General features: G+C 50.1%; 1 pseudogene; it reads left to right on the forward strand.

The window, feature by feature from the left end:
* The window catches only part of LOC133452286 (phospholipid phosphatase-related protein type 4-like), a 54,387-nt pseudogene extending 32,900 nt beyond the window's left edge, over window positions 1-21,487 (forward strand).
* Window positions 21,488-22,917: the final 1,430 nt, after the last annotated feature.

Raw genomic sequence — 22,917 nt, forward strand, 5'->3', positions numbered from 1 at the left:
TCCCTACATCCCTACTCCCTACATCCCTACTCCCTACTCCCTACATCCCTACATCCCTACTCCCTACTCCCTACATCCCTACATCCCTACTCCCTACATCCCTACATCCCTACATCCCTACATCCCTACTCCCTACATCCCTACATCCCTACATCCCTACTCCCTACATCCCTACATCCCTACATCCCTACTCCCTACATCCCTACATCCCTACTCCCTACATCCCTACATCCCTACATCCCTACATCCCTACTCCCTACATCCCTACTCCCTACTCCCTACATCCCTACATCCCTACATCCCTACATCCCTACTCCCTACATCCCTACTCCCTACATCCCTACATCCCTACATCCCTACTCCCTACTCCCTACATCCCTACATCCCTACTCCCTACTCCCTACTCCCTACTCCCTACATCCCTACTCCCTACATCCCTACATCCCTACTCCCTACATCCCTACTCCCTACATCCTTACATCCCTACTCCCTACACCCCTACTCCCTACATCCCTACATCCCTACTCCCTACATCCCTACTCCCTACATCCCTACTCCCTACTCCCTACATCCCTACATCCCTACATCCCTACATCCCTACTCCCTACATCCCTACATCCCTACATCCCTACATCTCTACATCCCTACTCCCTACATCCCTGCATCCCTACTCCCTACATCCCTACATCCCTACTCCCTACATCCCTACTCCCTACATCCCTACATCCCTACTCCCTACATCCCTACATCCCTACTCCCTACATCCCTACATCCCTACATCCCTACTCCCTACTCCCTACATCCCTACATCCCTACTCCCTACATCCCTACATCCCTACTCTCTACATCCCTACATCCCTATTCAGAACCGCTCAGAACCGGATGGAAACGGGGGGGCAGGAAGTGATGATTTCCTCCTCTGCAGAGTCAAACCAGCGTTCAGCTCGCAGGAAACTCATCTGCTGATGCTCAAATCGTATCCTACACACTCACCCTGGAACCCACCGCCCACACACACACTAACACACATATACACACTAACACACATATACACACACTAACACACATATACACACACTAACACACATATACACACACTAACACACACATATGCACACACTAACACACACATATACACACACTAACACACATATACACACACTAACACACACATATACACACACTAACACACACATATACACACACTAACACACATATACACACACTAACACACATATACACACACTAACACACATATACACACACTAACACACATATACACACACTAACGCACATATACACACACTAACGCACATATACACACACTAACACACACTAACACACATATACACACACTAACGCACATATACACACACTAACACACATATACACACACTAACACACACATATACACACACTAACACACACATATACACACACTAACGCACATATACACACACTAACACACACTAACACACATATACACACACTAACGCACATATACACATCACCCTGGAACCCACCGCCCACACACACACTAACACACGTACACACACACTAACACAGTGGGGGATGATCTCTAAAACTGGAGCATTAGGAAAATCACACGTCTAATTCTCACGTTACCATATTTCTCTTCAATAATTTAGATTTCATGTTTTCCTCTCAACCCAGTTTCTGTGTTTGGCACCGGTTCCTGATAAAAACCCTCCCAGGGCTCTTTCTCCCCCCAGGGAGCTACCGAGTTCAGCGCCGTCCAATTACATCCAATTTGTCCCAATTATATCCCAGTTTGGTCCTCCACCGGTCCTCCTCCAAATGGTGACGCCCCCTAGTGGCCGGTTTGGTGTCGCCCCCTATTTGCCGGTTTGGTGTCGCCCCCTAGTGGCCGGTTTGGTGTCGCCCCCTATTTGCCGGTTTGGTGTCGCCCCCTAGTGGCCGGTTTGGTGACGCCCCCTAGCTGCCGGTTTGGTGACGCCCCCTAGTGGCCGGTTTGGTGACGCCCCCTAGTGGCCGGTTTGGTGACGCCCCCTAGTGGCCGGTTTGCAGAAAATTCAAAATGGCTCCCGCTGAAAAGACCAAACACCAAAGGTCAAATCTCAGCTTCTCTCACTCCTAGATTGTTGTTTATTCAGATTCAGATTCAGTTTCAGATTCAGATAAACTTTATTCATCCCTGAGGGGCAATTCAGGACAACTAAGCAGCAATACAAGACAGTAAATCCGCCCAGCTGCTGGCCGTTCACACTGTGTATAAGTACACAGTGAGAAAGTGCAAAAAAAAACACCTCAGCACAGAAAGCACATAACAATTTTACATCAACTTCACAACACTTATAGCCAGGAAGGCGTTGAAAAATAGGGAGGTGGTTATCAGCAAATGTATGTGTGGCGGTGAGTCCATGAACATGCTCAGAGCTGCCTCAGCCAATGTCCTTGGTGTTATCAGGCGGCTCGGTCAGTTCTGAAAACAGGTCCGCGGGTGATCTGGAGAGGGAAGGGTTATTCCGGGGCAGAGTCCCTTGTTTACATTCCACCAGAGAGATTGTGACTACAGCGTTCAGCCAAACCGCTCTGTCAAGGTCAGATTATAGAATCAACAATTGTTATTGAAAAGAACAGGCAGCCTCAGTAATTTTCCGTCGGCCTTTAGTCTCTGGTTCATCAATGGCGACTCAAAACAGACGAATTTGTGATCAATTCCCGCCAAGCCGAGCTTCCAACTTCTCCAAGTTCTTATCCATCTTGCCAATGAGCTCGAAGACGCCGCCAGCCTGCAAAAGCCTGCATCCAGCTTGCGGCCTTGCTCCAACAGTGTTAAAGTCAGAGTGTTAGCGCAGCGCTTATCCCTTCAGTCACGTCAGGCAGCCCGGAGAGGGCCAATGCAGCTGTCACAGACTTGCGCGTTTGTCGATAGACGAGGAATCCCCCCGCTCCAATTAGGAGAAATCCTGCTATCATAAATCCCATTATGAAGCGTCTTCAACGTCCTTGACCGACAGGATCTTGATACATAAAGGCTTCCACTGTTTCCAAGAATCCATTATATATCCAGAAAAGAATGTCCCATCGGGGCAGGAGGGCTCCCTAACCCCCTGACTTCTCGTCGCAAAAATTTGGTTGATTGTGCTGAGAGACCAGTTAATCAATTCCATGATTGTAGAGCTTCGGAGGAGTGAAAAGAAAAGACTCTGAAGACGAGACAGGACAAAAGCAGCAGCAGGGCAGATAGATAAGGGAGAGGGAGCAGAGAAGCGTCCGCCTTCGCTGAGAGCCGGAAGAGAACAGCAGTTTATTGTCACTTTCTCTACTTTTTTGGTGCTAGGAATTCAGTTCGGAGATACATTTCCTATTTCAAGGTCATGTTGAAGGTCAAATTACATTTTCAAGGTGATTTTTTGCACAAAGATCTCCATATCTCTAGAATTAAGTCACATAGAAAGATTATAGAGGCTCTAGATCATATTTTCACCCCCAAGGAATGCAGTTTTCTGTTTATTGGACAGTCACTATCACTGTAGTGTCAATAATCTGATTAGGTGAGAACAGTGGCTTCATTCGTTCGTTCGTCCGTCCGTCCGTCCGTCCGTCCGTCCGTCCGTCCGTTCGTTCGTTCGTTCGTTCGTTCGTTCATTCATTCATTTATTCAGGCTGAAGATGAACAGAATCTCAGAACTAAGTCACAGTGAAAGAATAGGCGTCCCAATTTGTTTGTGGTGTTTTTTGAAAACCTTATGTCCATAACTAACATGCCAGATATCAAAAACTGGTCACCAAGTGCAGGATTTTCATGAATTCCGTCCCAGCTATAGCAGCCGTCAGCAACCACCTTCCTCCCACTCCTCCTGTCTTCTTTACACCACCGATTTTCCCTGCCAGGATGATCTCATCTCATCTCATCTCATCTCATCTGATCTAATCCAGCATCTACAGCCACATGACGTTTATTTTTATCACTTTCCCACTAAAATGTGTGTCATGAACCTTCCTGTCCTGCTGGATCTGGAGCTGAAGCTTCGCTTGTGTCTCTGACAGACGTTTCCACATATGTAGACATAAAAACAGATATTTCCCTCTACATTTAGAAAAATCCCATCATTTCCAGGAACCTGCATAAATATCTGTTAAGGTGCTATGAGCAGCCAAACCTACAGGGGGCAGTGTAACGAGAAGATAAAGTCATGCTAGCCAATCAGAATCCTGGAAAAAAAACATCAACAAATGACACGAGTAACTTCCAGTTACTTCCAAGATGAACCAGAGTCTTTGGTTTGGAGTGACAGAGAAGTGGAGTTACTTTTAAGTGTGACGTTAGAATATAAAACAGGTAAAATACAAGAAAATATTGACGGTTACAAACTAATTGTAACCACAGGTGTCACTCATGATGCTGGTGACGTTTCTGTCTCATAATGTGACGTTCTGAAGAATAAATGTCCGTTTCTCTCCGTTTACAAGCAAACGAGAAGACGGAGGTTTGAAAAATCTACACTTTGGACGGAGTTTTCAGAAATGATGCTTTTTGGAGACTTTGAGCTTCGTTTTCATGTAAATGAACGAACAAAACGCAGGAAAACACCAGCGTTTCTGATACGTGGAGACGGAGTCTTAGACGTTTCTTTAGCGTTAAGGAGTTAACGGAGTCTTTGGAGAAGCTGGAGCTGGAAACCGTCTGAAGTCCAACCAGGAGATACTTCAGCGCCGCAGCAAGGCATCATGGGTAGTGAAGCAGCAGTGCATCATGAGTACTGAAGCAGCAGTGCATCATGGGTAGTGAAGCAGCGGTGCATCATGGGTAGTGAAGCAGCAGTGCATCATGGGTAGTGAAGCAGCAGTGCATCATGGGTAGTGAAGCAGCAGTGCATCATGGGTAGTGAAGCAGCAGTGCATCATGGGTAAACTCTTCTGTGTTCAGGGCCTGTACGCGGTGGGGAACTTCCACCCCAGTGAGGACCAGTCCAGGAGAAGATCTGCTCTCCCATTGGTCCTCAGGGAGGACGTGCTGGCAGCCCTGCCCAACGTCAGCCAATCAGCAGCCAGCAACCACCACGGTAAGAACAACCAGCCAATCAGCAGCCAGCAACCACCACGGTAAGAACAACCAGCCAATCAGCAGCCAGCAACCACCACGGTAAGAACAACCAGCCAATCAGCAGCCAGCAACCACCACGGTAAGAACAACCAGCCAATCAGCAGCCAGCAACCACCACGGTAAGCCCCGCCCCCACCAATCAGCAGCCAGCAACCACCACGGTAAGGACAACCAGCCAATCAGCAGCCAGCAACCACCACGGTAAGGACAACCAGCCAATCAGCAGCCAGCAACCACCAAGGTAAGAACAACCAGCCAATCAGCAGCCAGCAACCACCACGGTAAGGACAACCAGCCAATCAGCAGCCAGCAACCACCAAGGTAAGGACAACCAGCCAATCAGCAGCCAGCAACCACCACGGTAAGAACAACCAGCCAATCAGCAGCCAGCAACCACCACGGTAAGAACAACCAGCCAATCAGCAGCCAGCAACCACCAAGGTAAGGACAACCAGAACCTTCCACAGATTTTCAAAATAAAACAGGACGAGAACCGTGAAATGATCACATGACCTCAGACGTAGCCCAACTTTTTGGAGTGATATGTGTAATTTTGTGTCTGAAAGAATTGATATTGATTTGATTTTATTTTGGAAGGATGTGTTGTTTGGTGTTTTTGACCATGTAACAATTAGAACAAAGCCAAAGGAAACGTTTATTATTAATTTGTTGATTATCCTCGCAAAATTCCACATCCACAAATCTAAATTCTTAAGCAAAAAACCCTCTTTTTTTACTTTTCATTGTGAATTAAAACAGTATCTGGACTCTATTAAGTTTTCTAATAATTCAAAGGCAATCAAAACCATAAATGTATGTAAATGTTTTGGCTTTATAATTTCATCCCCCCTGGCTGGTCATAATGTGTTGTGCTTTTTGTTTTGTTTTTTATTTGAGTTGTACTCTTTATATGTTATATTTCGACATGAATTTGCATAATGTGAAGTTTTTTTTATCATTGTTATGTTTGCAATTGTTAATAAAAAAAAAAAACTCAGACGTAGCCCAGCACTAACAGCCGTCTAACGGCCTGCTAACAGCCTGCTAACAGCCTGCTAACAGCCTGCTAACGGCCTGCTAACGTCCTGCTAACAGCCTGCTAACGGCCTGCTAACGACCTGCTAACGGCCTGCTCTCCTCTGATAGGCCACCACAGCCTGGGCCCCGGCCAACCAGAGCCCATCATGACCAGGAGCTCCTCCCACACGCTGGCCCTGGACCAATCAGGGCCCGTCCTGATCCGGAGCTCCTCCCACACCCTGGACCAATCAGGGCCCGTCCTGACCCGGAGCTCCTCCTACCGGGAACCGTCCCTGCTGAAGAGAACCGGTACCGAGGTGGAGGCCATCACGACCAGAACCTCCTCCAGCCCCCTGGGAGCCTGCATGGACAACATGATGAGCTTCAGCAGCAGCACCCTGCCCAGGTACCGGTCCTGATGGACCTGGACCTGGTACCGGGTCTGGACCTGGAACTGGTCCAGACCCGGTACCAGGTCCCCAGGGAGCTGGAGGAGACCAGAACATTGATGTATCTCGGCTTCTACTCTGTGCAATGTACAAAATGACTCTATCGTGAATATTCGAGTATACAGGACACACCCCTGGGGCGAGCCTGTGGAACACAGCAGGGAATCAGACAGGGTTTCATTGACACGAGTTCTCTGCGGCCCCATTGTCAGAAAGTCGACTAACCAACATTGATTTGGGAACCATATGTTGGTTAGTCGACTTTCTGACTATGAGGCCGCAGAGAACTCATGTCAATGAAACCCTGTCTGATTCTCTGCTGTGTTCCACAGGCTCGCCCCAGGGGTGTGTCCTGGCACCTCTACTGTTCATGCTCTACACCAATGATTGTAAGAGCATGTTCGAGTCAAGGGTCATAATAAAATTTGCTGATGACTCCGTGATTGTCAGCCTCTTGCAGGACCAGGAGGTGGGCCATGGACCTGTCCTTGATTATTTTGTTAGATGGTGTGATAACTCCTACCTGCAACTCAATGTGTCAAAAACAAAGGACATGATTCTTGATTTTAGGAAGAATCCGCCTGTCACAACTCAAACCTTTCTTAAAGGCACAGCAGTGGTATTTAGGCACCATCGTGGAATCAACTCAGACGCTATCTGTAGGAAGGCAAATCAAAGATTGTTTTATCTGAGAAAACTGAGGTGTTTTAACGTTGATGCGAAGCTTCTTAAAATGTTTTATTCATCTTTTATTGAGTCTATTTTAACTTTTGCTTTGATCTGCTGGTTTGGTAACCTCAGCATTTTAAATAAAAACAAGCTGAGGAATGTGGTCAAACTCTGCCAGAAAACAATTGGCATTAGCTTGAATGATCTGGATCACATCTATCAAGCCAGAGCCACTCGGAGGGCAAAGGCCATTCTGGCGAACCCTCACCATCCTCTTCACGCTGAGTTTCAGCTTCTCCCGTACAGAGAAGGTACACTTTTCCTTGTAGGGCCAAAACAAACAGGTACCTCAGGTCATTTATCCCGTCTGCGGTAAAGTTTTTAAACAGCCTATAGGGGGAACAATGTGATGTGATGACTGTTTTTATTATATTTATTTATTTATTGTATTGTGTGTTTGAAGTGGGATATATATGTATGTTGTCCTGTGGTTGCAAACCAAATTGCCCTTCGGGGACATTAAAGCTTTTTTCATTTCATTTCATTACATTGTCACGCATTTGCTTTTAGCCGCGGGCGTTAAATGACAGGCTTTTCTCACTCTCTCGTCTCGTCTCTCCTTCTCTGAGACATAAAACAAGCTCACCCTGTTGGATACGACAGTCACGTGCACAGTCACGTAACTTTAACTTTAACTTTAACTGTAGTCTGGTCCACATGGTGGCTAACCTCACTCCTGTAGTCCGTCTGGTCCACATGGTGGCTAACCTCACTCCTGTAGTCTGGTCCACATGGTGGCTAACCTCACTCCTGTAGTCTGGTCCACATGGTGGCTAACCTCACTCCTGTAGTCTGGTCCACATGGTGGCTAACCTCACTCCTGTAGTCTGGTCCACATGGTGGCTAACCTCACTCCTGTAGTCTGGTCCACATGGTGGCTAACCTCACTCCTGTAGTCTGGTCCACATGGTGGCTAACCTCACTCCTGTAGTCTGGTCCACATGGTGGCTAACCTCACTCCTGTAGTCTGGTCCACATGGTGGCTAACCTCACTCCTGTAGTCTGGTCCACAAGGTGGCTAACCTCACTCCTGTAGTCTGGTCCACATGGTGGCTAACAGCCACATGGTGGCTAACAGCCACCATGTGATGCAGATCAGATGCAGCTCTTTTCCTGGTGTCACGCAGCATCTTTTTCAATTCAATTCAATTCAATTTTATTTATATAGCGTTATTACATAAACAATGGCAGGTAAAAACTCCCCTAGTGGGAGAAAAACCTTAAGACAAACAGTGGCAAGAAAAACTCCCCTTTAGGAGGAAGAAACCTGGACCTGGACCTGGATCATAAGGGGGGACCCTCCTGCCAAGGGCCAGACTGGTGGGTCAGGGACGTCAGCAGCACAGCAGGCAGGTGGAAGCAGCAACGGGATGACCAGGGGTGGGGACCGCAGGCCAGCAGCAGCTCCCGAAGCTCCGGCCCAATCAGCAAGTCCCAGGTTGGGGTGCAGGGTCGGGGAAAGACTTGTGCTCCGTAATGCAAGCTACAAGCCACCCACGACCATCTGCAGGTTCCGGTGCCCGGCAAAGGATGCTGCAACATGGACAAAAGAGGAAAAAGGGAGGAGAAGGGGGGGCCAGCACAAGAAACTACAGGAGTGACCCTAACACATTAGAGTTTACACTACCTAGAGATTTACCAACACCAGCTAGAGGTTTACTAAACACTAACTATAGGCTTTACTAAACAGAAAGGTTTTAAATTTAGTTTTAAAGGTGGAGGTGGTGTCAGCCTCCTTAACCCAGATTGGAAGTTGGTTCCATAGTAATGGTGCCTGATAGCAGAACGCCCGCCCTCCAAATCTACATTTGGATACTCTAGGAACTACGAGTAAACCTGCACTCTGAGAACGGAGAGCTCTGCCAGGAACATAAGGCACTATCAAATCTTGCGAATAATGCGGAGCTAAGCCGTTTTGGGCTTTATACGCAAGTAATAACATTTTCTCATGCAGCTCTTTTCCTGTTGTCATGCAGCTCTTTTCCTGATGTCGTGCAGCTCTTTTCCTGATGTCGTGCAGCTCTTTTCCTGGTGTCATGCAGCTCTTTTCCTGGTGTCATGCAGCTCTTTATCTGATGGTGCAGTGAAAGACAGATGCGTAGGAAGTGGGGGCAACATATGCCGTGACTGGAATCGAACCTGCGTCGCTGTACAGGGGAAGGTTTACATGAGTCGCTGCTCAACCCGTTGAACTATACGGGCGCTAGCGCTCGTGTTGAAAAAATCCACTCTCAAAATGGCAGGGAAAAGATGCAAGTCATCCCGAGTCATTATATCACAGCTGAGGATCATTATACCACAGTTAACAACCAATCAGATCATTATACCACAGTTAACAACCAATCAGATCATTATACCACAGTTAACAACCAATCAGATCATTATACCACAGTTAACAACCAATCAGATCATTATACCACAGTTAACAACCAATCAGATCATTATACCACAGTTAACAACCAATCAGATTGCAGGATTTCACCTTTCCAGTTTCTGATGGTATTTTTATGTCTCAGAGAGAGCAGGGAGTGAAGGATCATGGGTAGTTGATGGAGTGAGGGATCATAGGTAGTTGATGGAGTGAAGGATCATGGGTAGTTGATGGAGTGAAGGATCATGGGTAGTTGATGGAGTGAGGGATCATGGGTAGTTGATGGAGTGAAGGATCATGGGTAGTTGATGTGGCTCTTTGCAGTAACACAGGAACCAATCGTGGCTCTGACTCTGACTGGTTAGCCACTCCTGTTATTGTGAGTTAGGGCCAGTAGTCGTAGCTGCAGCTAGCTTGTTGAGCTGTTTAGCGTTGTTTCTTAGCGTCGTTTCTTAGCTTAGCTGAGTTGTTGTTTCCTCCTGGAACCTGAGCAGCTTCTGTTTTCCTCTCAGGTCTCACGGCAGCTCGTCGCTGGAGGAGGCTCGCGTCCCGCGCCGCCACGCCTCCATCCACGCCTCCATGGACTCCACCCGCTCCAAGCAGCTGCTCAGCCAGTGGAAGAACAAGAACGACAACAGGAAGCTGTCGCTGCAGGTGATGGACGGCATCCGGCCGGCCTCCGCCTCGTCCCCGCAGAGGAGCGTGGAGCTGCGCTGCTCGTCCGAGCCCTCCGCCATGGGGCTGGAGGCGGAGCTCCGCGCTGGGGCCCACATGGGCCTGGAGGCGGAGCTCCGCGCTGGAGCTCACATGGCCTCCGCCATGGGCCTGGAGGCGGAGCTCCGCGCTGGGGCTCACATGGCCTCCGCCATGGGCCTGGAGGCGGAGCTCCGCGCTGGGGCTCACATGGCCTCCGCCATGGGCCTGGAGGCGGAGCTCCGCGCTGGGGCTCACATCCCGGCGCAGTACATGAAGCTAGCGGCGAGCTCCGTGCCGATGGTCAACCACAACCACCTGAACCACAACGGCGGCGTCGGCATGGGCGGGGCCATGGGCGGGGCCCGGGTCTCCATCCAGTCCCGGCCCGGGTCCTCCCAGCTGGTCCACATCCCCGAGGAGGAGAACCCCCCCAGCAGGGACCAGGAGAGCGAATCAGAGGACAGCATCGCGGAGGGGGCGGGGTCTGTGAGGGACAAGTGGCAGCGGGTGACGGAGAAGACGAGTCTCCCGTGTCGACCGCTCAGCGCCGGCGGACAGCCGCGACTCATGCAGGTTCGTTTACAACATCCAAACAAACGGAAACCGTAACGTAACCGTCTCACCGTTTCCAGGAAGTAGCCACGACCAACTCAGAACTTCTCTCTCGTGTTCCATGTTACTTTTTAACATCTTGTGCTTTTTATTATTTTAACTCTTTTCTTATCATTTTATTTTCTTTTTATTTGTTATTTAAGCATACTCTTAAATTAAATACTTATGATTTTTGAAAACCGCACTGTCACGGTGCGGTTGTATTAGGACCCGGATGCAGGAGACCAGCGAGATATGTAATAGATTACATCCAGTAATAGATTACAATTCAATTCAATTCAATTCAATTCAATTTTATTTATATAGCGTCTAATACAACAGATGTTGTCTCTAGACGCTTTCCAGAGATCCAGAACATGAACATGAACATAAACATAAACATAAACCCCCGAGCAGTTATTACATAAACAATGGCAGGTAAAAACTCCCTTAGTGGGAGAAAAGCCTTAAGCCAAACAGTGGCAAGAAAAACTCCCCTTTAGGAGGGAAGAAGCCTGGACCAGGACCAGGATCATAAGGGGGGACCCTCCTGCCGAAGACCAGACTGGGGGAGTCAGGGACGTCAACAGCACAGCAGGCAGGTGGAAGCAGCAGCGGGATGACCAGAGGTGTGGGGGGGGGGGCAGGCAGGCGGAAGCAGCAACAGCAGACATCCACGTAGGCAGGTGGAAGCAGCAATGGGATGACCGGGGATGGGGGGGGAGGGGGCGGGAACACAGGCCAGCTCCCGAGGCTCCCGAGAATAGATTACATCCAGGTAGTAGATTACATCAAGGTAATGATAGCCTTGTCCTTGTCCTTGTTTTCCAGGTGATAGCCTTGTCTTTGTCCTTGTTTTCCAGGTGATAGCCTTGTCCTTGTCCTTGTTTTCCAGGTGATAGCCTTGTCCTTGTTTTCCAGGTGATAGCCTTGTCCTTGTTTTCCAGGTGATAGCCTTGTCCTTGTCCTTGTTTTCCAGGTGATAGCCTTGTCCTTGTTTTCCAGGTGATAGCCTTGTCCTTGTTTTCCAGGTGATAGCCTTGTCCTTGTCCTTGTTTTCCAGGTGATAGCCTTGTCCTTGTCTTCCAGGTGATAGCCTTGTCCTTGTCCTTGTTTTCCAGGTGATAGCCTTGTCCTTGTTTTCCAGGTGATAGCCTTGTCCTTGTCCTTGTTTTCCAGGTGATAGCCTTGTCCTTGTCCTTGTTTTCCAGGTGATAGCCTTGTCCTTGTCCTTATTTTCCAGGTGATAGCCTTGCCCTTGTTTTCCAGGTGATAGCCTTGTCCTTGTTTTCCAGGTGATAGCCTTGTCCTTGTTTTCCAGGTGATAGCCTTGTCCTTGTTTTCCAGGTGATAGCCTTGTCCTTGTTTTCCAGGTGATAGCCTTGTCCTTGTCCTTATTTTCCAGGTGATAGCCTTGCCCTTGTTTTCCAGGTGATAGCCTTGTCCTTGTTTTCCAGGTGATAGCCTTGTCCTTGTTTTCCAGGAGATAGCCTTGTCCTTGTTTTCCAGGTGATAGCCTTGTCCTTGTTTTCCAGGTGATAGCCTTGTCCTTGTCCTTGTTTTCCAGGTGATAGCCTTGTCCTTGTCCTTGTTTTCCAGGTGATAGCCTTGCCCTTGTTTTCCAGGTGATAGCTTTGTCCTTGTCCTTGTTTTCCAGGTGATAGCCTTGTCATTGTCCTTGTTTTCCAGGTGATAGCCTTGTCCTTGTCCTTGTTTTCCAGGTGATAGCCTTGTCCTTGTTTTCCAGGTGATAGCCTTGTCCTTGTCCTTATTTTCCAGGTGATAGCCTTGCCCTTGTTTTCCAGGTGATAGCCTTGTCCTTGTTTTCCAGGTGATAGCCTTGTCCTTGTTTTCCAGGTGATAGCCTTGTCCTTGTTTTCCAGGTGATAGCCTTGTCCTTGTTTTCCAGGTGATAGCCTTGTCCTTGTCCTTATTTTCCAGGTGATAGCCTTGCCCTTGTTTTCCAGGTGATAGCCTTGTCCTTGTTTTCCAGGTGATAGCCTTGTCCTTGTTTTCCAGGAGATAGCCTTGTCCTTGTTTTCCAGGTGATAGCCTTGTCCTTGTTTTCCAGGTGATAGCCTTGTCCTTGTCCTTGTTTTCCAGGTGATAGCCTTGTCCTTGTCCTTGTTTTCCAGGTGATAGCCTTGCCCTTGTTTTCCAGGTGATAGCTTTGTCCTTGTCCTTGTTTTCCAGGTGATAGCCTTGTCATTGTCCTTGTTTTCCAGGTGATAGCCTTGTCCTTGTCCTTGTTTTCCAGGTGATAGCCTTGTCCTTGTTTTCCAGGTGATAGCCTTGTCCTTGTTTTCCAGGTGATAGCCTTGTCCTTGTTTTCAAGGTGATAGCCTTGTCCTTGTTTTCCAGGTGATATCCTTGTCCTTGTTTTCCAGGTGATAGCCTTGTCCTTGTCCTTGTTTTCCAGGTGATAGCCTTGTCCAAGCAGCAGGGTTTGCTCCACTCTCCGCGCTCGGAGGACGGCGGCAGCAGCGTTAGCTGCACCGGATCCATCCGGTACCGGGCCCTGACGGACCAGGACCCGTCGCCGCCGGCGTCCACCACCGGGCCCATGGGTGGCGGAGGTCAGTACCAGTACCAGCCAGCAGGTACTTGTCCTCTCCAGTCTGTTGTAGCCAGTCAGTTTGGGCTAGTCATCTTCTTCAGCCCTGTGGCTGGTGAGTAGGCGTCAGGTGAGTTCTTCAGCGGACAAGGGTTTTGATACCGTCCGACTTCCGGCCTACTCAGGGTCTGGAAAGTTTTCTACTAGCTTTCACTGTAACTGGTGAACCCACGTAGATCGTTCAGCAGACTTTACTGCTGTCGGGGTCGTGATCTGGAGAGCAAAAGGGCCGTCCTGACGGGGTGATGACCTTTCACCACTCGACTCAGGATCTGGTCACCCAATTTCAGCAGTTCCTGCTTAGGAGAGAGAGAGAAGAAACCAGCAGCTCACAAGAACTTTGAACATTTTTCCAGCAAACAATTTGCTCCTCCACATCGAGCGTGGATTTGCCTCTTCGGTTTTCTCTTGCCATGGTTCTCCGTCCGATAGAAGGGAGTTGGAACGGGCGACCATGCACCACCCAAAGGGCGTGACGATTCTCATGTACATTTCGAATAATGGGCGGCATTCAGGTCACGGTTTTCCAGTTTCTTCCATGGTTTTCCTGAGCCTTAGCTTAACAGTGCCATTAGTTAATTCCAAGTATCGCCCACTTCCGGACTGCTCAATGAAATCCAACTTGAAAAAAACAATTTTAAAATGTATTTAGATTAGTCCTGGTGATGTACCAACCCCAGCCACCAGGGGGAACAAATCCCTTGGGAACACTGGTTTGCTTGGGAGCACTGGTTTGCTTCGCACCACACAGAGGCCTTCTGAAGGTACAGTAGCACCTTCATTTAGTCAAATGTCCTCCTCTCTTTGCGGAGCTGTCACGGCTCAAAGACAGAGAACCCAAATGCACGACACCAAACAGAATCAGAGTCCAAGAAGCTTTAATCAGGGTCAAAAGGCAGGCAGGGGTCAAAACCGGGTAGTCAGGCAGATCAGGCAAACAATCCAAGGGGGCAGGCAAAAATCCAAAAACCGGAATCAGGCAGGGTCACCAGGCTGGTCGGGATGAGCACGGCGGAAGTCCCGGATGAGAGTGGGATCCAAGATCCTCTGTGTAGGAACCCAGCAGCGCTCCTCAGGGCCGTAGCCCTCCCAGTCCACCAGATACTGATAGCCCCTCCCACGGCGACGGGACCGAAGGAGGCGCCGCACCGTGTAAACCGGACCACCCCCAATGAGCCGGGGGGGCGGTGGGGGCCTGGAGGCGGGTTGAAGGGGACTCTCCTTGACAGGCTTGAGGCGAGAAACGTGGAATGTGGGATGAACCCTCATGGAACGAGGGAGGCGTAGTCGAACGGCTGCTGGGTTGATAACCTTGGATATGGGGAAGGGACCCACAAAGCGGGGCGCTAGTTTTTTGGATTCCACCCTTAATGGCAAGTCCCGGGTAGAAAGCCAGACCTTCTGACCAGGGGCGTACTGGGGGGCTGGGACGCGACGCCGGTTAGCATCCTTACGGTACCGGTCAGAGGTGCGAAGCAGTGTGGAGCGGGCCTGCAGCCAGGTTCGCCGACACCTGCGAATAAAGGCCTGGACAGATGGGACTGTGATTTCTCCCTCCTGAGTCGGGAAAAGCGGAGGCTGATATCCCCGGGAACACTGGAAAGGGGAGAGTTCAGTAGCTGTGCTGGGAAGGGTATTGTGGGCGTATTCCACCCACAACAGCTGCTTGGACCAGGATGAGGGGTTACGGGACGTGAGGCAACGCAGGGCCGTCTCCATCTCCTGATTCATCCTCTCCGTCTGGCCATTGGACTGAGGGTGGAAGCCTGAAGAGAGGCTGACGGAGGCACCCAAGAGCCTGCAAAACTCACGCCAAAAACAAGAGGTAAATTGGGGCCCCCGGTCAGAGACAATGTCCCTGGGGAGGCCATGAAGACGGAACACATGATGAAGCATCAGTTCAGCAGTTTGTTTGGCAGATGGTAGCTTGGGTAATGGAATGAAGTGAGCAGTTTTGGAGAAACGGTCAACCACAGTGAGTATTACAGTGTTACCATCTGAGGGAGGAAGCCCGGTGACAAAATCCAGGGAGATGTGGGACCAAGGCCGATGAGGAACTTGTAGAGGAAGTAAGAGGCCGGCAGGAGCCTGCCGAAGACTCTTATTCTGGGAGCAGACCTGACAGGCAGCGACAAACTCTCTGGTATCCTTCTCCATGGAAGCCCACCAGAACCGTTGCTTAAGGAACGCCAGGGTGCGGGCGACACCGGGGTGACAGGCCAGGGGTGAAGAATGGCCCCACTGAAGAACCTCAGAGCGAAGGCTGGCAGGCACAAAGAGGAGGTTATTGGGGCAATTACTGGGGGCAGGAAACTGAGAGCTTGCCTGTTTGACCTTGTCCTCCACAGGCCAAGTAATGGCCCCAACCACGCAGGCAGACGGAAGGATCCCCTCAGGTGCGGCCTGGGGCTCCATGAGCTGGAACTGGCGGGACAGGGCATCGGCCTTTGTGTTCTTGGACCCTGGGCGGTAAGAGAGAGTGAAGTTGAACCGATTGAAAAACAACGCCCACCTGGCCTGGCGGGAGTTCAGTCTCTTGGCAGAACGGAGGTATTCCAAGTTTTTGTGGTCGGTCCAAACGACAAACGGCAGCTCCGCCCCCTCCAGCCAATGCCGCCACTCCTCCAAAGCCAGCTTGACGGCTAGCAACTCACGGTTGCCGATGTCGTAATTCCTCTCTGCGGAAGACAACTTGCGTGAAAAAAAGGCACAAGGGTGAAGTTTATGATCCCTAGCAGACCGCTGAGAGAGGACAGCCCCCACACCAGAATCAGACGCATCCACTTCTACCAGAAACTGAAGTGAGGGATCCGGGAGGGTGAGTATAGGAGCAGAGGTGAACAAAACTTTCAACTCACCGAATGACCTCTCCGCCTCGGGGGACCACACAAAAGGGGAGTTGATGGAAGTGAGAGCTGTGAGGGGGGCTGCCACAGCGCTGTAATTTCTTATGAACCGCCGGTAAAAATTGGCGAAGCCCAAGAAGCGTTGCAGTTCCTTCCGGGAGGAAGGAGAGGCCCAATCCCGAACAGCCTTTACCTTGGCAGGATCCACCTGGAGGCCCCCCTCCTTGATAATGGAGCCCAGGAATGAAACCTCCGAAGCGTGAAACTGGCACTTTTCGGCTTTCACGAACAGGTGATTCTCCAGGAGCCTGCGGAGGACACCTCGCACATGCTGAACATGCTCCTCCCTGGACTTGGAAAAGACGAGGATATCATCCAGATAAACAAAAACACAGGTATTGAGCAAGTCCCTGAGGACGTCGTTAACCAGAGCCTGAAAAACCGCAGGAGCATTAGTGAGCCCGAATGGCATGACCAAATACTCGTAGTGGCCCTGGGGAGTGTTGAACGCCGTCTTCCACTCGTCACCCTCCCTAATGCGTACCAGGTGATACGCATTCCTGAGGTCCAGCTTGGTAAACACCGTGGCACCCTGCAACAGCTCAAAAGCAGAGGAAATGAGTGGGAGGGGGTACCTGTTCTTCACAGTAATGTTGTTCAGACCACGATAATCAATGCAGGGGCGCAGCGTCCTGTCCTTCTTATCCACAAAGAAGAATCCGGCCCCAGCAGGAGATGAAGATGGACGGATGAGGCCTGCTGCCAACGAGTCATTGATGTACTTCTCCATGGCCCTGGTTTCTGGAGCAGACAGGGAGAAGATACGGCCCCTGGGTGGAGAAGTGCCAGGCAGGAGGTCGATTGCGCAATCGTAGGGCCGATGCGGGGGCAAGGAGGAGGCACGAGCCTTGTTAAACACCTCCTTGAGGTCCATGTACTCTGGAGGAACCTCAGACAAATCTGGAAACTCAGATGAAGGGGAGTTACAGGGAGTGACAGGCAGAGCAGATCTGAGGCAGACAGCATGGCAATGAGAGCTCCACTGAGAAATGATCCCTGAAGACCAGTTTATGTGAGGGTTGTGTTGTTTCAGCCAGGGATAACCCAATATGACAGGTAAACTGGGTGCATGAATTAAGTGAAATGTAAGAGTTTCATGATGGTTACCTGACATGCCAAGGTGAACCGGAGCCGTGCGGTGAGTTACGGAGCAGAGCCGACGCCCATCAATTGCGCTGGCCGGGACAGGCTTGGATAGGAGCTCCCGCTTGATTCCCAATTGGGCTGCCAAGGAACTATCCATAAAATTGGCGTCGGCACCAGAGTCGATGAAGACCGTCACCACATGAGTCTGACCAGTTACAGTCAATCTTCCAAAGACCAAAGGGCGAGAGGGCATTTCTGACTCAAAGATCCGGCTCACCAGCACCCCCGGAATTACTGGTGAGCCTGCCCTTTTACCTGGCAGGAAGCCACAAAATGTCCAACCTGGCCACAGTACATGCACCTGTTTTCCCGCAGGCGGCGCTGGCGTTCTGCCAAGGAGAGATGAGTCCGCCCCAACTGCATGGGCTCCGGAAAATCATTAGAAGTGGACGGGAGAGCTGAGACAGGAACCGCGGCCGGTAGGTGAGGGAACCCCCGGAGTACGACGGACTGGGCTCTCTCCCTCTTCCTCTCTCTGAGGCGTCCATCCACCCGAATGGCGAGAGCGATCAGGGCATCCAGGCCGATGGGCGGATCTCTGGCTGCCAGCTCATCTTTAATAGAATCAGAGAGACCATGATAAAACGCATCATAGAGTGAATCAGCATTCCACTTACTTTCAGCTGCCACCGTGCGAAACTCAATGGAATAATCGGCCACACTTCGTCCCCCCTGAGCCAGGGTGAGCAGACCACGAGCCGCCTCTCTCCCCGGTGTAACGTGATCAAAAACTTTCTTCAGCTCGTCTGAAAAAAGCTTCACTGAGGAACAGATCGGGGATTGCCTCTCCCACTCCGCGGTTCCCCAGTCCCTGGCTTTCCCTGTGAGCTGGGAAATGATGAAGGCCACCCGGGCCCTCTCCGACGGATAGGAAGACGGCTGGAGCTCGAAGAGGAGAGAGCATTGAGTGAGGAACGGCCGGCATGTTCGTGGCTCACCGGAGTACCGCTCTGGAGGCGGAAGCCGAGCCTCAGGTGCTGGGGGTCGGGTCGACAAGAAAAGCTGGTTCATCTGCTCCCGGATGGCGTCTAAACACCGGTCCTGACGAGCAGCAAACTCCTGAAGTCCTCCGGCAACATTGGAGAGTTCCTCCTCATGACGCTGAATAGCAGCAGCCTGAGAAGACAGCGCGTGCTGTACTGGATCTAGATTTGGGTCGGCTGGGTTCATGCTTTTGGCCAGATTGTACTGTCACGGCTCAAAGACAGAGAACCCAAATGCACGACACCAAACAGAATCAGAGTCCAAGAAGCTTTAATCAGGGTCAAAAGGCAGGCAGGGGTCAAAACCGGGTAGTCAGGCAGATCAGGCAAACAATCCAAGGGGGTAGGCAAAAATCCAAAAACCGGAATCAGGCAGGGTCGCAGACAGACAGGCAGGCAGAAAACTGATCAAAAATCGGGAACGCTGGAAAGTGAGGCACAAACACTCGACAATCTGGCAAACTAGAAGGTGGAAATGGGCCGGTATATGAGGGGAACTGCTGATGAGGGAAACCAGGTGTGGAGCTGGGCAGGGGAAGCACAGGTGAAGGGAATGAGTGGATTTCTGGCTGATGAGGGTGGCAGGGTCTGGAATGACAGGAGAGTGAGTTAACAAGTAAAAAACATATTCAACTGAAAAACCATGACAGGAACATTGTTTTCGCATGTCAACAGGGGTCAGGGCTGCCAGAATCCTGACTTCTCCCCGGATAAGTGGTCCTCCCACTTCTTGACCTTTGCATCCTGGCAGGTCGGAGGTTTGACTTAATGATTCTCTAGGGTCAGTTATCTCTCTGAGATCCACCAGATCCCCCCTCCCATCACCTTAGATTAAAAAGGGGCAAAACCTGTTAAATTCTGTCTCCTACCTTAGTCAAGGACCACAGAATTATCTTATTTCAACCCAAGTGGGTTATGGTTTTATTAAAGTAACAACACACAAGTTAATAACATAAGTTATTAACCACATAACGGTCCTGGCCGTTCATGCTCGGGTGCCTCACACACAAAACTGTCCGTGCAGCAACTCTCCTGCAACGTAAAACAGTAGTAGTTCTTAGTGAACCTATATACTGTATATATAAACAATAATTTATTGTTACAAAACGTTTGACTGAAGGGAGTATATAATAATGCCTTATCAACTGCTGTTAAGCTCTATTGTCCGCAAGTTCAAAGGGAAAGCCAGAATGATGCCGGAAATTCGTCTCCTGATGAATCATATAGTCTTCAGGAGACTCCCAGTCTTCTGTTTGCATGCTGCAATGCAAGTGCATGCTCCTCTACGGAGACACAATAATGTGATTATTTAATTTTAACTCCAAATCTACCAAGCCAATTGCAAACTGGTCGGTATCCCGAAATGGATCTGCAAGACCATCAGCAGCTTTTACTGTTTCATCTATTTATTTATTTATTTATTTATTTATTTATTTATTTATTTATTTATTTATTTATTTATTTATTTATTTATTTTTTAGCCTTCTTTTTCCACTTCCTGTTTACTCCTTTTTCTCATTCAAATTAATCAGAATGTATAAAAGTCTTAAAACAAATTAAACACATTTTGGGATGAATTCCGATGCGTAAACTACACATAAACAAAACTCACTAAACATTAAACACAAACTTCAGATCATCTATATGTGGGTTTGTGTGTCAGTGCATATGTGTAAATTATTTCTTCTCAAACTACACTAACCAAACTCAATTGGTGCATTTCAAATGAACTCCCAAACTAAATGATGGCAGCACTGATCACAAATGTACATTTTCTTAGTGCGAACGAGCAACCGAACAAACAAACAAACGAACAAACGATGAACGAACAACAAACGATCGAACGAACGAATGAACAAACAACGATAGATTACATCCAGGACGTACCCCGAGGCTAGCTAACTAACTAACTAACTAACTAACTAACTAACTAACTAACTAACTAACTAACTAACTAACTAACTAACTAACTAACTAACTAACTAACTAACTAACTAACTAACTAACTAACTAGCTATGGTGTCCCTGCAGGTCTGGAGCGCAGCGGCAGCATCGTCCGCGTCTCGGCGCATCCCGAGGCGCAGCGGCAGAATAAGCCGGTGGTGAAGCCGCCCAGCAACGACGGCAGCGGCTCGTGGCGCTGGAAGCCGCCGGAGGCGCGCGCGGCGCTACGCGGCTCCACCTTCGCCCTCAACGACCTCAGCAGACACACGGACAGCTGCGATTCGCTGAGGGACGGCGGCTCGCTGGACGGGAGGCAGAGCCTGGGCGGCGCCGAGTCGGAGGGCGAGGGCGGCGGCTGCGACGGGGGCGGCGTCTACGCTAGCTACCCCCACGTGCTGCACCCGGCGCTGCACCAGCACCCAGGCTACAATCCCGGCTACAACCCCGGCTACAACCCCGGCTACCCCGGCCCGCCCCCGCCTGCCGCGCCCTTCCCCCCCGCCGTCACCTTCGCCCCGCCCTTCCACCCCCACCCGCAGGCGCTCACCACCATCAGGGTGACGCCGGTGGAGGTGGCGGCCGCTAGCAGCGACGGCGGCTCCGACTGCCAGTCCGTGGCGTCGTCCAGCCGCGAGTCCACCCTGCGGAGGAAGGGCGGGGGCGGGGGCGGCGGGGCCCCGGAGCGGGGGCCCACCCCCGACCTGAACCCCCCCCGCCTCAACGACGACCACGACGGCAGCAGCAGCCGCTTCCAGGAGAACCTGCGCAGCTTCCAGGAGAACCCGCTGGTGCCCGGGTTTCCCGGGTTCCCTGGGTTCCCCGGCCGGCCCCTGGGGGGGGGCGGGTTCGGACGCCCGGGCCCCACGCCCCCCCCCACCCTGCCCCGCCCCGTCCTCGGCCACGCCCCTTCCCCCACGCTGGGCCTTGCCTACAAGGACTGAAAAACTTTGGACATTGAGGTCGTCTGTTGAGCCGCATTTTGTAATAAACTACCCTAACGCATTTTGTGATAAATTTTGCAACATTATGTGATAAGTTATTGCATTTTGAGAAGATTATTACAAAATGCACTTGCAACTTTTTTATTCTCTACAAAATGTAATAACATGTTGCATTATGTAATAACAATTCTAAAGCATAGTTTGTTTGTTATTGGCCGATATAATTCCAAACTTCAAATAGGAAACTAAAGTTATATTTGGAGTTTTATACATATATTTATTGGGCTACATAGCTCTGAGGGAAATTGCATCAAAAACAACAAAAGTCACTATTGTATAAATTAATTGTTAAACAAACAATAACAATAGGTATTATTACATAATGCACCATGTTATTATATTTCCTAGAAAATAATAAAAGTTGCCAGTGCATTTTATAATAATCTTCTCAAAATGCAATATCTTATTACATAACGCGGCAAAATGTATTACAAAATGGGGTAGTTTATTACAAATTGAAATGAAAAAGTTATTACATTTTGGACGTTTATTACAAATACACCGTTATTACAGGCGGCGGCCGCGAGTTCGGGACCTGCACTTTTGGGGGCGGGACCAAACTGTTCTAGCCCCGCCCCCAAACTCTCTAGTGGTTTTTCTGGTTGCTGATTGGTTCCTGCCCCGCTGGGTCCAACTGGACCTGAACTCTGACTGGTTCCTGGACCTTGTGAGGACCTTTGGCCCCGCCGTCGGCTACCTGGAACCGGCTACCGGCTACCGGCTACAGGCTACCTGTATTTGTAATGTCATGTTTTGTTAGCTTGACTCTTTTAATCCCGGACCCCCGGAAGGATGGAGAACCGATGATTTGAAACACTTGCAGCTCAGTTCTGTGATGTTTAGTAGATACGAGTGAGACGACGGTCGGACGGAATCCTGCGGACGGAATCCTGCGGACGGAATCCTGCGGACGGAATCCTGCAGGGGGAATCCTGCAGGGGGAATCCTGCGGACGGAATCCCGCGGACGGAATCCTGCGGAGGCCGCAGCGCCGCTAGCTCTGGGCAGAACAGCATTGTGATGGACAAATATAACCCAGTTTATGTTCTGATAACTGTTGTTTTTTCCTTTGACGTGCAGCGTTTTGATGGAGTTTGGTGACGAGTTTGAATCCATCGGTGGCACCACTGCACCCTGGTAGAGTGTTGGGGTGGGGGCACCGCTGCACCCTGGTGGGGGTGTTGGGGTAGCAGCACCCCTGGTAGGGCACCCGGGTGCCCTACCAGGGGTGCCCCCACCCCAACACCCTACCAGGGTCTCAACTGGAACTGGTAGGTATTTTTAGATTTTAAGTGCTGGTTGTGGTGGAGAAATGGATTTGAGTTTTATTCCGGCCTAATGCTCCACCGTAACGTGCCGGTTCCACCACCGGTTG

This window comes from Cololabis saira, chromosome 10 (genome assembly GCF_033807715.1).
Source record: "Cololabis saira isolate AMF1-May2022 chromosome 10, fColSai1.1, whole genome shotgun sequence".
Classification (NCBI taxonomy): Eukaryota; Metazoa; Chordata; class Actinopteri; order Beloniformes; family Belonidae; genus Cololabis; species Cololabis saira.